This window comes from Hyperoodon ampullatus (genome assembly GCF_949752795.1).
Source record: "Hyperoodon ampullatus genome assembly, chromosome: 2".
In the NCBI taxonomy this organism is placed as follows: Eukaryota; Metazoa; Chordata; class Mammalia; order Artiodactyla; family Ziphiidae; genus Hyperoodon; species Hyperoodon ampullatus.
In genome coordinates this window covers 22,093,360-22,106,818 of record NC_136915.1, presented here as the reverse complement: position 1 = coordinate 22,106,818, position 13,459 = coordinate 22,093,360, and positions in this window count along the sequence as shown.

The window sequence follows — 13,459 nt, the reverse complement described above, 5'->3', positions numbered from 1 at the left end:
CTATCCCCTCACCTGAGCCCCTAGGGCTAAACCTGGCAACTCCCCACCTTTCTTCACTTTATAGGGAACCCATCCCAGCCCTAGCCAGAGGGAACCCATGCTCTCCCCTGGCCCTGGCCTCTGACCTCCACACAGTTGCCCTCCATCCTTCATCCCTCAGACAGGGGGCCCCTGAGGGTGGGACTCCACAGGAGGGGCCTGAGGGCAAGCCTGCTCAGACTGAGGGCTCCGAGTCTGGGTCTGCCCATCCCCAGTCTGTGTCACCACCTCCCTTAATGTCTCCTCACAGGGCTCTACCTTACTTAGGGGAGGTGGTTCAAAGCCAGGACCCAGGGAGGGGCACTCCACAGCAGCTCCCATGCCAGCCTCTGGGCACATCCCTGCCAGCTCAAGAGAGAATCCTCCCCTTCCCAACCATCCCTATGATTTCAGCAAGAATTGAACAGTGTGCAAAGAAGCCCAGGATGTGAAGAGCTGGATCTCGGTTGAATGACTTACCCGCCCTGAGTTTCAGTTTGCTCATCCATAAAATGGGAAGAATAATATCTGCAGGTGGTCTTCCCAGAGCCTATTTGTGGGCCTGCTTTCACCTCTTCACTGCCACGGCTAGAAGGCAGCTATAGGGCCCAGGCTGGGGCCTAGTCTGGCCTCTATCTACTCCAGCTCCACTGTCTTGTCTATTTTTCTAGTACTCCTGCATTGGGAACCACTCCTGGAATCCCTCCCCTGAGACCCCAAAATGCCCTGGACAACCTTCCACTGCAGCACTAAGCTGCCACCTCTCACACTGTGTTGGCACCTGTGGGTATGATCTGTCTTCCAAGGTCGCATGCCAAGTCTTACTCCTCTCTGTGTCTGCAGCAGTCAGACCAGGACAAGGCACAAAGTAGGGGCTCAGTGATGCCTGTTGAGTGAGGGAATGGCCTAGAGGCTTTTCACGTTCTCTACCTTGATTACCACCCCCTCCCCTGCCTCACCATACTTGCCGGGGACTTTGACTGTCCACTGCTGCTGGCTCTCCCAAGCCTACTGTCCTCCTCAGTGGCTCACTTGGGAGATCTGGGGCGGGACACTGCACCACCACCCTACCACTTCCGACAAACCCTGTTCTTTCCCCTCTACCCTTGAATTTCACCCATTTCCTTAAACCACAAACCCAGGGGGTTGTGCTAAACTGTTACTTTGGTGGCCTCCAATGAAGCAGGCCTCCATATATCCATGCCCTTGTGTGTCCCCTCCCATGCTAACTCTGGGCTTGGCTATATGACTTGCTTTGGCCAATGGGATGCCAAGAAGTGTGAAGCAAGCAAAGAGTCAATAAGCACTTGCACAGTGGGTCTAGTCCTCTTGGAAGCCAGGTGCCTCGCTGTGAAGGTCAGCTAGACTTCTTCTTTGTTTGCTTGTTTTTGAATTTTATGACGAATTTTATTCCAAAGTGGCTCTAGTAGTAAATACCAGAGACATTTATGTAGAGTTTGAATACTGTTTCAGGTAAAGTGAAAATGGATAAAAGCAATATTTCTAGTTAATATGTTTTGAGATAATATGATTTTAAATGTGACTTAAATGTAATAAATATTAATGAACTTATTTACAAACCAGAAACAGACTCACAGACATAGAAAACAAACCCATGGTTACCAAAGGGGAAAGGAGAGGGGGATAAATTAAATAAACAACAAGGTCCCACTGTATAGCACAGGGTACTATATTCAATATCTTGTAATAAACTATAATGGAAAAGAAAAAATGTAATAAATATTTAATATAGAAGTTTTACTATTTTATCTATTTTGAAAGGTTTATGTATTCAGAATCATAGGGGAGTTTTTTTTTTAAGGAGAACCACTTTATTTTGAGTAGTAAACAAAACTCCATTTATAATAAACAAACCTTCCATCAATTTCTTCACAGTTAGTCCAAAGAACAAAACCTCTGGCTTAATTAGAATTTACATTTAACCTTAAATATTCTAAAATCCATCCATGTCAATTTTGGAATTTTAATCTTGCCTGATACTATGAAATAGAGCAAACCTTGATCGATGGTCAAATTTCTAATTTTTGCTGTTAAGCCACTTTTCTTGACCTTGCTTTTGATTCTGTAACATTCCAGAATGTTCAATGGATTTGTAATGAACTTCCAAGATGAAGGGGAATTTCTTGTTCATTGTTTGCCTGAAATCTTGGCTTGTGTTCTTCTTCTCAAACAAAAAATATGTTCCAAAAAATGCTCACAGTTCAGCTACTAAAACTCCCTTATAGATCTTCTTTGCCAGAGGATCCATAGTATGGGCCATCCTGAGGCACGTACTCGTGGGGCTGTGCATCAGACTTCTGAATGGTGAGAGACCAGGTGAAGAGAGGTCCTGAGAGAGACGATGCCCTCGTGGTAATCGAGCCCCCGCTGCTCCCAGCTGAATGCAGCCCCATAAGCGACACCAGGCAAAACCAGCAGAATTAGCCAGCTGACCCCCGCTGAACCACAGAATTTTTAGAAATAATATATCATTTTAAGCCACTAAGTTTTGGGGTGGCTTATTTCTCAGCAATAGATAACTGAACCAAGGGTCATCCTGAGCCCTCTCTGCCCATGTCTGGCACATCCGGTCCTGTGGGATCCACATCCAGAATATATCATGTATCCGACCACTTCTCACCTCATTCCCAGGCACACCCTGGTCCAGGCCACTGTCACTCTCTCCTGGATTATTCCCAAAGCCTCCTCACTGGACTCCCTGCCTCCACTCTTACTCTCCGGCAATCATCATACAGGGACCAGAGTGAAGCTTCTGGGGTATTAGTCAGATCAAGTCACCCCACACACACACTTGAGACCCTCCAGTTACTTCCTATATCACTTAGATTAAAAGACAGACTCTTCAGTGGCCTTTGAGGCCCGTGCAGTCCAGTGCCCGCCACATCTCCACCCCCAGCACCAGTCACTCTCCCCTTGCTCAATGCGCTCCAGCAATGCTAGCTTCCTTTCTGTTTCTCGAACATGCCAAGCTCATCTCCATCTTGCGCCAGCTCTTTACTCTGCCCAGGAGACTCTTCCTCTAGGTCTTTCTGTCTAAGTCTTCCAGTTCTCAGCTTACACGTCCGCATCCCAGAAAGGCTACTTATAGAAGAGGGAACTGAGGCTCGGAGAAGTGAGGTCATTTCCCAAGTACCCACAGTTAGGAAGAGTCTGGGCTGAGTTTTCATCCTAGGTCTATGTAAGCCCCCACTCCAGGGCTCTTTCTGCCACATCAGTGGTTTGGAAGGGTGAAGGTCATGGGCTCCCGAGAAAGGGGAGGGGTTGGAGGGGCTTCCTTCACTTACTCCTCCCACAAACACTCCCAGCCATAGCCCTTGGACCCTGTCCTGAGCTGGGTGCTGGGGACTCAGAGATGAATCAGACCAGACTTTACTCTCCAGGATCTCCTGTCTGGGGAGAGGGAAAGCATCAGAGGAGGGCTCAGACAGCCTTCTGCGGTAACTCAGGGAGACAGCCTTCTAGCTGGGGGCTCTCTGGGAAGGCTTAACAGGGGATGTGAGACTGGCTGGGGGCGGGGGGAGAGAGCCAGAAATTGGGGGTGGTGTTCAGTGGCCAGAGCTGCCTATTCTTCCCTGTGAGGGACCAGGAGACTCAGCATCGGCTATGTGTGTCCAAGCCGCTGTGTGTGTGTGTTGTGTGTGGGTTGTGTTGTGTGTGTATGTGTGTAAGAGAGTGAGGGAGCAGTACTGGGGGTGAGGTAGAGACTAGGCAAGAAAAGGGCTGGGGCTTCCCTGGTGGCACAGTAGTTGAGAGTCCGCCTGCCGATGCAGAGGACGTGGGTTCTTGCCCCGGTCCGGGAAGATCCCACATGCCGCGGAGCGGCTGGGCCCGTGAGCCATGGCCGCTAAGCCTGCGCGTCCGGAGCCTGTGCTCCGCAACGGGAGAGGCCACAGCAGGGAGAGGCCTGCGTACCGCAAAAAAAAAAAAAAAAAAAAAAAAAGAGAAGGGCTGAATGAATAGATTTTACTGATGTGGAAACTAAACCCAGAGAGGCTGAGTTGCTGCCCCAGCTCACAAAGCACTAGGTGGTAAAGGCAGGATTTGAACCGAGCCTGTCTTGACACCATCTCCTCCAGGGCCCACTGTTTATTCACTATGTGACCTCAGCTAAAGCCATTCTCTTCAGGAGCCTTATTTCCTCATCAGTAAACTGAAGGAGTTGGATGAAGTTTCTTCCAGCATGAGGAAGCTGCAGGAAATACCTCTACTAGAGCTTAGAACCAAATTCAGAACCAAAGAAGCAGCCACCGGCTCAAGCTGGTACAGGATGGCTTCTCAGCCTGCAGCTCCCTCCAGGCCTAGCAACTGGGTGCCATGCAAACTAAAGCCAGGGAGCCCCAGTAATTCCCCCAGTGTCAGGTGGACCTGGGGTCTCCCTCTCAACAGCCCAGCCTTGAGTTCCAGAAGCGCTTATAGCCCAGCTCCTTAGAACTCCAGGGCTCCAACTATACCTCTAACCACATTATCAGCTCAGCCCAGCCCAGAGCCCAGCTTACTTGTCCAACATTCCCCAGCATAACTCCAGGACTCCCCTGGTTCTCTCCAGCCTCCAGGAACACCATCCTTTAGCCAATGAAGGAAAGGGGAGAGGCAACTCTGAATGGTCATTGGCCCACTGTTTGACAAATATAGACAGACTGACCAATCAGAAGAGCCAAGACAGCCTCAACTTCCATGTTCCAATTCTGTTCATCCTCCACCATTCTATTCCCACGGGGTTCCCTTTCAGGTGGTTCCATTCCATTCATTCCATTCAGAATTCCAGGATATTATATCTGGGAAAGAGAGGTATGGTAAGTAGAATTAGAGCTGATTACAGAAGGGAATTCTTGAGGGGAGAATTCCCCCATTCTGCTGGGGCCTGGGGCATTCTCCAGAGCCCAGTTTCAGTGGTATCCAGAGGAGCCACTGCAAAGAGCTCAGGCTCTGAACAGAAAGAACTTGGGCTCAGTTCTGGGCTCTGCCCCTTAACTAGTTGTGTGAACTTGGGCAAGAGGCTTAAATCTCTGAACCTCTGTTTTCTTAGCTATAAAATAAGGATTTGGGGCTTCCCTGGTGGCGCAGTGGTTGAGAGTCCGCCTGCCGATGCAGGGGACACAGGCTCGTGCCCTGGTCCAGGAAGATCCCACATGCCGCAGAGCAACTGGGCTCGTGAGCCATGGCCGCTGAGCCTGCGCGTCCAGAGCCTGTGCTCCGCAACAGGAGAGGCCACAACAGTGAGAGGCACGCGTACAGCAAAAAAATAAAAAGTAAAAAAAATAAGGATTGGGGATCTATATTCACTGAGTTATTGTGAGGATTAAATGGGAATAAGGCTCATAATATACCTAACACATAGTAGATGCTTATGGTCAGTCATAGTAATTTGTTCTCCTGCTTATTCTCAGAGGCAGTGGTCTGGCCTCTGAGAATCCTGGCCCCAGAATAGCTGGGGAGGCAGAGAGGGGGCAGGAAGAAGGGGTTAAAATAAAATAGCTGTCATCTAATTACCATGTGCTGGCCTCTGTAGTAATCACCACATGAAACTATTACTACTTTAACATTGTGGACAAGGTGTCTGAGGCACAGAGAAGTTCAATAATGTGGTCAAAGTCACACAGCTAGCAAGTGGCAGAACTGGGACATAAATTCAGGCTCCCTGTCTCCAGAGTTCAAACTCTGAACCACCGTTCTGTCCTACCTCACACTAATCCCATTTTAGGATGAGAAACGCTGAGGTTCAAAGAGATAAGTTCACACTGCTGCTGAACAGGGGTATATCTAGGACTCCAACTTAGATCCTGTGACTCCGAAGTTCTGGCAATTTCTGCCATTGAGTGCTGCCCCCTAGTGCCCCCTATGGGAGAAGCACACCAGAGGCAAGGAGCACATACCCATGGATCCACACTCCACTGCCCACACTCCCGTGATCCACTGCTTCTCCTCACTCCCAAAGCTGCAGGTCTTATAGCTTCTAAGTATCACTGTGAATGTCATCCATACATACAATCATGATATTTCCTGGCCATCTCACAAATCCTTAAATTCAACAGGTCTAACTCCATGTTTATACTTTTATACCCCAAACCTGCCTTCCCCAGTCATCTCCATCCATCCACTAGCACAAGCCAGAACCCCAGCCATCCTTGACACCTCCCTCTCCCCTTCATTCTTTCACCAGTCCAGGACCCTGAATGGTGGCCGAGGAAGGAGACCAGAAAAGTAAACATCGATCAGAACAGAGCAACAGCGGTGGAAGCAGAGGATCAGGACAATGGCCCCCAATCGTGGCCAAGAGGAAAAACTGAACTCAGGTGGTTAGAAAGGCAGGACTTTCTGCTTAGAAAGAAGCCCAGACACAGCTTTAAGGGCCAGGAGGAGGACACAGTGTTTCTTACTGGGAGCCCGAAGGACTGGGTTCTCACCCAGCTCCACTACTAACTCACAGTATGGCCTTGGGACCCTGATGTGCCTCAGTTTCCCCATCTGTAAAATGAATATGACCATGGCTACCTCTAGGGCTGTTGTAAGGATCAAATTTAAAGGTGTTTGCTTGGTAAACTGTAAAGAGAAGTGCACAGGAGAGGTGGACTATTATCTGGAAACTTCACTTCAATAGACTTCTCTCCTTTGTTATGCTAAACGTTGGACCCATAAGGTACCTTGTTTTATTTTCAAAGAATGTCATCAGTTTGGGGGCTTTTTTTTTTTTTTTTGGCCAAGCCAGGATCTTAGTTCCCCGACCAGGGATTGAACCCAGGCCCTCAGCAGTGAAAACGCCAAGTCCTAACCAGTGGACCTCCAGGGAATTCCGTTGGGGGCTTTTTTTTTTTAATCTTCTCTTTTCTTTTTTTTAATTGATTTATTTTTGGCTGCATTGGGTCTTTGCTGCTGTGCGCGGGCTTCAGTAGCTTTGGCACGTGGGCTCAGTAGTTGTGGCTCGCAGGCTCTAGAGCACAGGCTCAGTAGTTGTGGCACACGGGCTAAGTTGTTCCACGGCATGTGGGATCTTCCCAGACCAGGGCTCAAACCTGTGTCCCCTGCAGTGGCAGGCAGATTCTTAACCACTGCACCACCAGGGAAGCCCATTGGGGTTTTTTTTAATTGTGGTAAACAAACAAACAGAAACAACAATCAAAAAATATATATATATATATATACAGAAAAATTGCCATTTTGCCCATTTTTAAGTTACAATTCAGTGGCATTAATTACATTCACACTGTTGTGCAACCATCACCATTTTCTACTTCCAAAATTTTTCATCATCCCCAATAGAAACTCTGTACCCATTAAGCAATAACTCCCAATTCCTCCCTCCCTCCAGCCCCTGGAAACCTCTAATCCCTGTCTCTATGAATTTGTTTATTCTGAATATTTAATATAAGTGGAATCACAATATTTGTCCTTCTGTGTCTGGCTTATTTTACTTAGCATGACGTCTTCAAGGTTCATCTATGTTGTAGCGTGTATCAGAACTTCATTCGTTTCATGGCTAAATAATACTCCATTGTGCGTATATACCATATTTTGTTTATCCACTCATCTGTTGATAGATACTTGAGTTTTCCACCGTTTGGCTATGGTGAATAGTGCTGCAATGAACACTGGCGTATAAGTATCTGTTTGAGTCCCTGTTTTCAGTTCTTTTGGGTATATACCTACACTGTCATCAGTTTTTGACAGAGTTTTTCAGTATACACTGTGGCAGGGGTATGGGCCCTTGGGAACAAGGCCCAGTGTATTTGAGTGTGGGAGGGAGAAAGGCAGATGAGGAGAGAGGTTTCAGTGTGGCTGTGATTAAAATACCAGCTAACTTGTGCCTTTTGCAAAGTACTCCACAAAACACTCTGGAGGAGGAAATATTATCATCCCCGTTTTACAGATGAGGAGAAGGGAAGTGGCTTCTCCAAGGCCCCACAGCTGGTGAGAGGCAGGGGCTCCAGAGGAAGGTTCCCTCACACATCAGCAAGTGCAGGCAGAGGTTCAGAGATCATATTTCCCCTCCTTCCCCTTTTTTCTTTTTTTTCCTTTCTAGACAAAGAAAGTAGTTCTGAGCTGCTTCAATCATCATGTTCCTACTTATTAATCTACAGCATTTTAGGTACTACAGAATCAGAATTTTGTAATGTACTTTTACTAAACATGGTCTGGAAAAAGCAAAACTGTGAAGACAGAAGAAAGATCAGTGGTTGTCAAGGCTGAGACAGTGGGGAGGAACTGATTGCAGAAGGGTTTAGGGAAATTTGGGGGGGTGATGAAATTGATCTATATTTTGATTTGAGGTGGTGGTTATGCAACTGTATGTATTTTTCAAAACGCACAGAACTGTACCCTAAAAAAGGTAAATTTAACTGTATGTAAATTATTCTGTAATCTTTAAAAAAAAGAATGAATAAATGAATGGGGGAAAACTAAATAAGATTCCAGATGCTTGGATTTTTGCTACCTTGAAAACCTGGCAAGTAACCGTGCCCTTAACTATTTAGTTACAGCATAAGTTGCTATCTTTTTCATGCATTCATCCATTCATGATAAAATGAAAGTCCTTGAATCCAACACAAGAATCAGAACATCACTAAAAATTAAATCTACTTACGGTTCCCCACCATTCCTGACCCCTCTACTACCCCACCCCCAGGCAATCATTATTCTGAATTCTGTGTTCCTCATTCTCTTGCCTTTTTTTTTTTTTTTTCCGGTACGCGGGCCTCTCACTGCTGCGGCCTCTCCCGTTGCAGAGCACAGGCTCCGGACGCTCAGGCCCAGGGGCCATGGCTCACGGGCCCAGCCGCCCCGCGGCATGTGGGATCCTCCCGGACCGGGGCACGAACCCGCGTCCCCTGCATCGGCAGGCGGACTCTCAACCACTGCGCCACCAGGGAAGCCCTCTTGCCTTTTTTTTAAAGTTTTTTTTCCACACATAAATTACGTTTAACCTTCTGAATTTGCCCTCTCCCCCTTTTTTTCGGTCAAAACAGGTCAAAAACAGCAACTTCAGGCTTCTCTGGTGGCGCAGTGGTTGAGAGTCTGCCTGCCGATGCAGGGGACACGGGTTCGTGCCCTGGTCCGGGAAGATCCCACATGCCGTGGAGCGGCTAGGCCCGTGAGCCATGGCCGCTGAGCCTGCGCGTCCGGAGCCTGTGCTCCGCAACGGGAGAGGCCACAACAGTGAGAGGCCCGCATACCGCTAAAAAAACAAAAAAAAACAAAAACAAAAAACAAACCCAGCAACTTCATATGGTTCAACCCAATATTATGCCTAAATATAGTACTTCTAGTTGTATTTGAACTTTATGAAAAGGATGCCATTCCACATGCACTCTTCTGGGACTTGCATTTTTTTCACTCAGTATTATATCACCGTGATCCAGCCATACTGCTATTTTTCACTCATTTTCTACTGCTATGTAATTATTCCACGTTTCTTTACCTCCTGTCAATGGCATTTGGATGTTTTCAGTTTGGGGCTACTGTGAACAATGTTTCTACTACCATTCTTGTACATGTCTCTTGGCATATGTGTGAAGTTCTTGTGTCTGTAACACAGGAATGCACTTACTGGGTCTTGGGGCACACAGATGTTCAATTGTACACTATGTGACTCACTTTCTGAGCTCCAAATGAAGGCAAAATGGCCACTTGCCCCAGGTGAGAATGTGAACAAGATGTGGTGGGAGGGACTGCCAAGGAGGGTCTCTGGTGGAAATTGAGCATCTACTCTGTGCATATGGCAGGGCACCTGTGGAATGAGACAATGGTGTCCTGAGAGGTGAGATAGGGAAGGAAACCTCCCAGTTGCCATGGGAATTAGCTTCCAAGGAGTGTCCCACCCTGGCTGGGCAAGGAGAGGACTAGGCAACTCAAACAGGGCAGACAAAGATACTGTCCTAATTGGCAGTATCTCCATCTAGGCTTAGGAGGTTGTGTATCTTTGGTACACCTGGAGGGAAAGGGGCTAGGCAGTACTGAATTCCTCCCACTTACCAATCCTTACCCCAGTGATCTCTTCCCGTATCCTTTATCTCATTTTGCATCCATTATCTTTTTTAATTCTCCCAGTTGGAGAGAGGTACTATTATCTCCACAGATGAGGCTTAGAGAAGGAAGTGTCTTGCCCAAAGTCACACCATTTGGGCCAACTGCCTGAGCAAATAATTTCCCTGTCCTAAGTCTCAGTTTCCTCACCTGTAAAATGGGAATGATAACACCCAAGGTGTTATCCTCAGGTGTAAGGACAAAATAATACTATGCAAGTAAGGAGGTTAGCATGGATCCTGGAGATGTTCCCTAAAAGTCACTTGTTTATTGGTGCTATTGTTGTTATTAAGTTGGTATTAAGGGGAGCAGGAACCCAGAATAATCTGACCCCTGACTCTTGCCACCCAATGATGTTGCCTCTTGCAGAGACCCCATGGGATGCGGTGATCATGGCCCATTGTGGCCACATCTGCTGATCTGGGATGTTTCAGGACTGCACAGCCCAGTCTCCTCTTCCACCCGCCCCAGAGCAGAGGTCTCTGTCTTCCTCTGCAGATTTCCTGGAAAAGAGAAGGTGAACTGATCAGAGCAGAGGAACCAGGCCCCCAGTTCTGCCTCAGGACAAACGGAGAAATCAGGTCCCAACGATTCAATCAGTAGAGAATATCTGCTGAGCGCCTAGGATGTGCCAGGTCCTGCTCTGGGCACCCGGGGCATTTGGGAACAAGAGCATACCCTAGTCAGAGGCTAAAGGAGGAGACGGAAGACAAGAAAACAGTGTGCTGAGTATTATGATAAAGAGTACAGAGAAAACCAGACAGGCGTAGGGGTCAGGGAAGGAGTTTCAGGAGACATGCCCTTTGAGCTTAGCCTTTAAGGCCCGGCAAGTCCTCCGCAGCAGCTCAGATTGCTGGGCCCATCTGTCCATTTAATAGAAAAGCAAACTGAGCCCCGGCGTCTGTCCACCTTGCCCGCCACACCTCACTTACCCGGACTAGGCCGAGCACTGCTCTCGCAGTCCGCGGACCGAGGGCCAGAGCCCAGCCGCAGTGCCCGCCCAGCTCCCAGGGCGGGGCCTCGGCCCAGGTGCGCGGCGGAGGCGCTTCGCGGAGGCAGGAAGTGTGTCCCCAGCGGCGACCCGTGCAGCGCTCCCGCGAGACGCTCACCTGCGCCCCAGGTGAGCGGCGAGGGGGGCGGGGGGAGGCGCCGAGCTGGAGGCGGCTCACCTGGCAGGACAGGTAAGCCCCGCGCGGGCCCGAGGGGGCGCGAACCAAGGCGGCATCGGTGTGGACAGACCCCCGAGGCTACGCCCGGGCGAGCGAGGGTCCCGGAGCCGGTTCCATCGGTGCCACCCTCCCACTTCCGGGGTGCGCGGGCCGGGCCCGGCCAGGGAGCGGCCTGAGCGGGCGCCTGGGATGGGCGGGCAAACTGGGGTGAGGGTGCCGTGTTCGCCCTTAGGGCTGCGCTGGCTTGGGGTGGGAGCTGTGCTTGCCGGGGAGGCGGGGGCGGGAGGGGAGAGGGGGCCGTGCACACCCTGAGGAACAGTGTCGAGAGGCTGGGTCCGCCCGCGGGAAGAGGGCCCCTGCAGCTGGCGAAGCTGGTGCTTGCCCCGAGGGCATTGCTGCTGTAGGGGCTATGCTAGTCCGAGCGGCAGTGCCGGGGTCTGCTTCTCCCTTGCCCCCGGGACTAGGTGCCCGCGGATGCGGGAGTCCCGGGCTGAGCCTTTGGGGCAGGAGATCAAGGGTGCACGGATGCCGGGCACGAGAGCCGACGGCTGTTTCGTGAACAGGGCTGGGGTGCCCCCTCGGCCGGGTGTGCAAGACTCGAGTGGGTGGGACACAGGCTGGTGCGACCGGTCCTGACCTGAGCACCTTCGGAAGAAGGGGATGGGACGGAGACAGACCTCGGAGTGTGTGTGTTCTCAGGGACTAAGGGGGAGTGGGAGAGCATCAATTAGAAGTTTGAGGGGGGGTGCCTGGGGCCTGGGAGCTTCTGACCCTGAGGAGGATCCCTGCAGTGCCTTGGGACGCCCAGTCACCCAGCCCCTCCCAGGTGCCAGGCACAGCTCTAAGGCCCCTGCGCAGTAAGATCTCATTTAAACCTCAAGGTGGCCCCTGAAGATACTCCTCACTCCCCTTGTTAAAGACGAGAAAACTGAGGCCAGGAGTCTTACCCCAGGCCACAGCAGGAGCCCCTGCTAAACCAAGAGACAGGTGTTCCTAGGATTTTGGAGGTGGGGGCAGCAGCAGTGAGGGGGAGATATAGCCAGGACAAAATGGGCTGCGATTGACTTTAGGAGGGTTTAGGGCCTAGAAAGGAGGGGGAAACTGAAGCCAAGCACTGTCCTTACCCCAGGTCTTGTCCCCCTTTCCTCCATCCCCCACCCCCCCCGAGATGTGTGGCACAGAGCAAAGTACAGGGGCTCCAGAGTCTGGCGGACCACAGTACAAATCCAGCTCCATTCCTTTCCAGCTAGGTGTCTCTGGGCAAGTCACTTCACCTCTCTGAGCTTCAGATTCCTGACCTGTAAAGTGGAGATATAATACTTACCGAGCAATTGTGAGTGTTAAATAAAGTAAAAGTCCTCTTGAGCTGGAGCCTATTTCTGGCCCATTTGCTACTGCTTCCTCAGCATTTAGTACAGTGCTGAGCACATGGTAGGTGCTCAGAAAATATTTGTTGGATGAATTTAATGAATGGTAGCGACTGCTAAAACCTTGGAGGTAGAGGAGGAGAGAGTAACCAAGACCATGAACAATAACCTCTTGTTGTTCTTACAAACCCCAGGTACCCCAGAGCTCAGTGTGGTTCGAACAGTGTAGATGTGCCCACCCTCCTGATCCAAGGGCTGAGCCTGGAAGACTCAGGGCTCTCCCTATGCAGGCCCTCCTTGGGCACAGGCTTACCCATGGAGCTGGCAGCTGAACACTTTGCCCCCTTCCTCCCAAATAATAGATGGGATGGGGTAGTGGATAAGAGTCTGGGCCAGGCCACTTGCATTCAAACAGCTGTGTGGCTTTGGACAACTTAGTTAACCTCTCTGTGCCTCTGTATAACAACGACAATAATACCTACAAGGGTATTATTGTGAGAATTAATTAGTTGAATACATTTAAAGCACTGAGAATAATGTAAGCTTTCAATAATTAACTCTTTCACTAGAAGGCAAACTCCTGAGGTTAGGGAATTTTGTCTGTTTTACCACTTTATCCACAGAATTTAGAAGTGTCTGGCATACAGCAGGCTCTCAGTAAATATTCATTAAATGAGTGAATGAATAAATCCATACCCACCCTAACATTGCTCAAACCCAGGCAAAGGTTTTTAACCGCTTGCCTCTCTGGATTGTGAGGGACTTTCAAGTCACCTATTACAATTTCAGTTTGCACACCTTTGGAGGGGGACTTCACCTTACTCTCGCCAGACTGCTGCTCCCCCCACTCTGGTCAGCCTGGAGCCT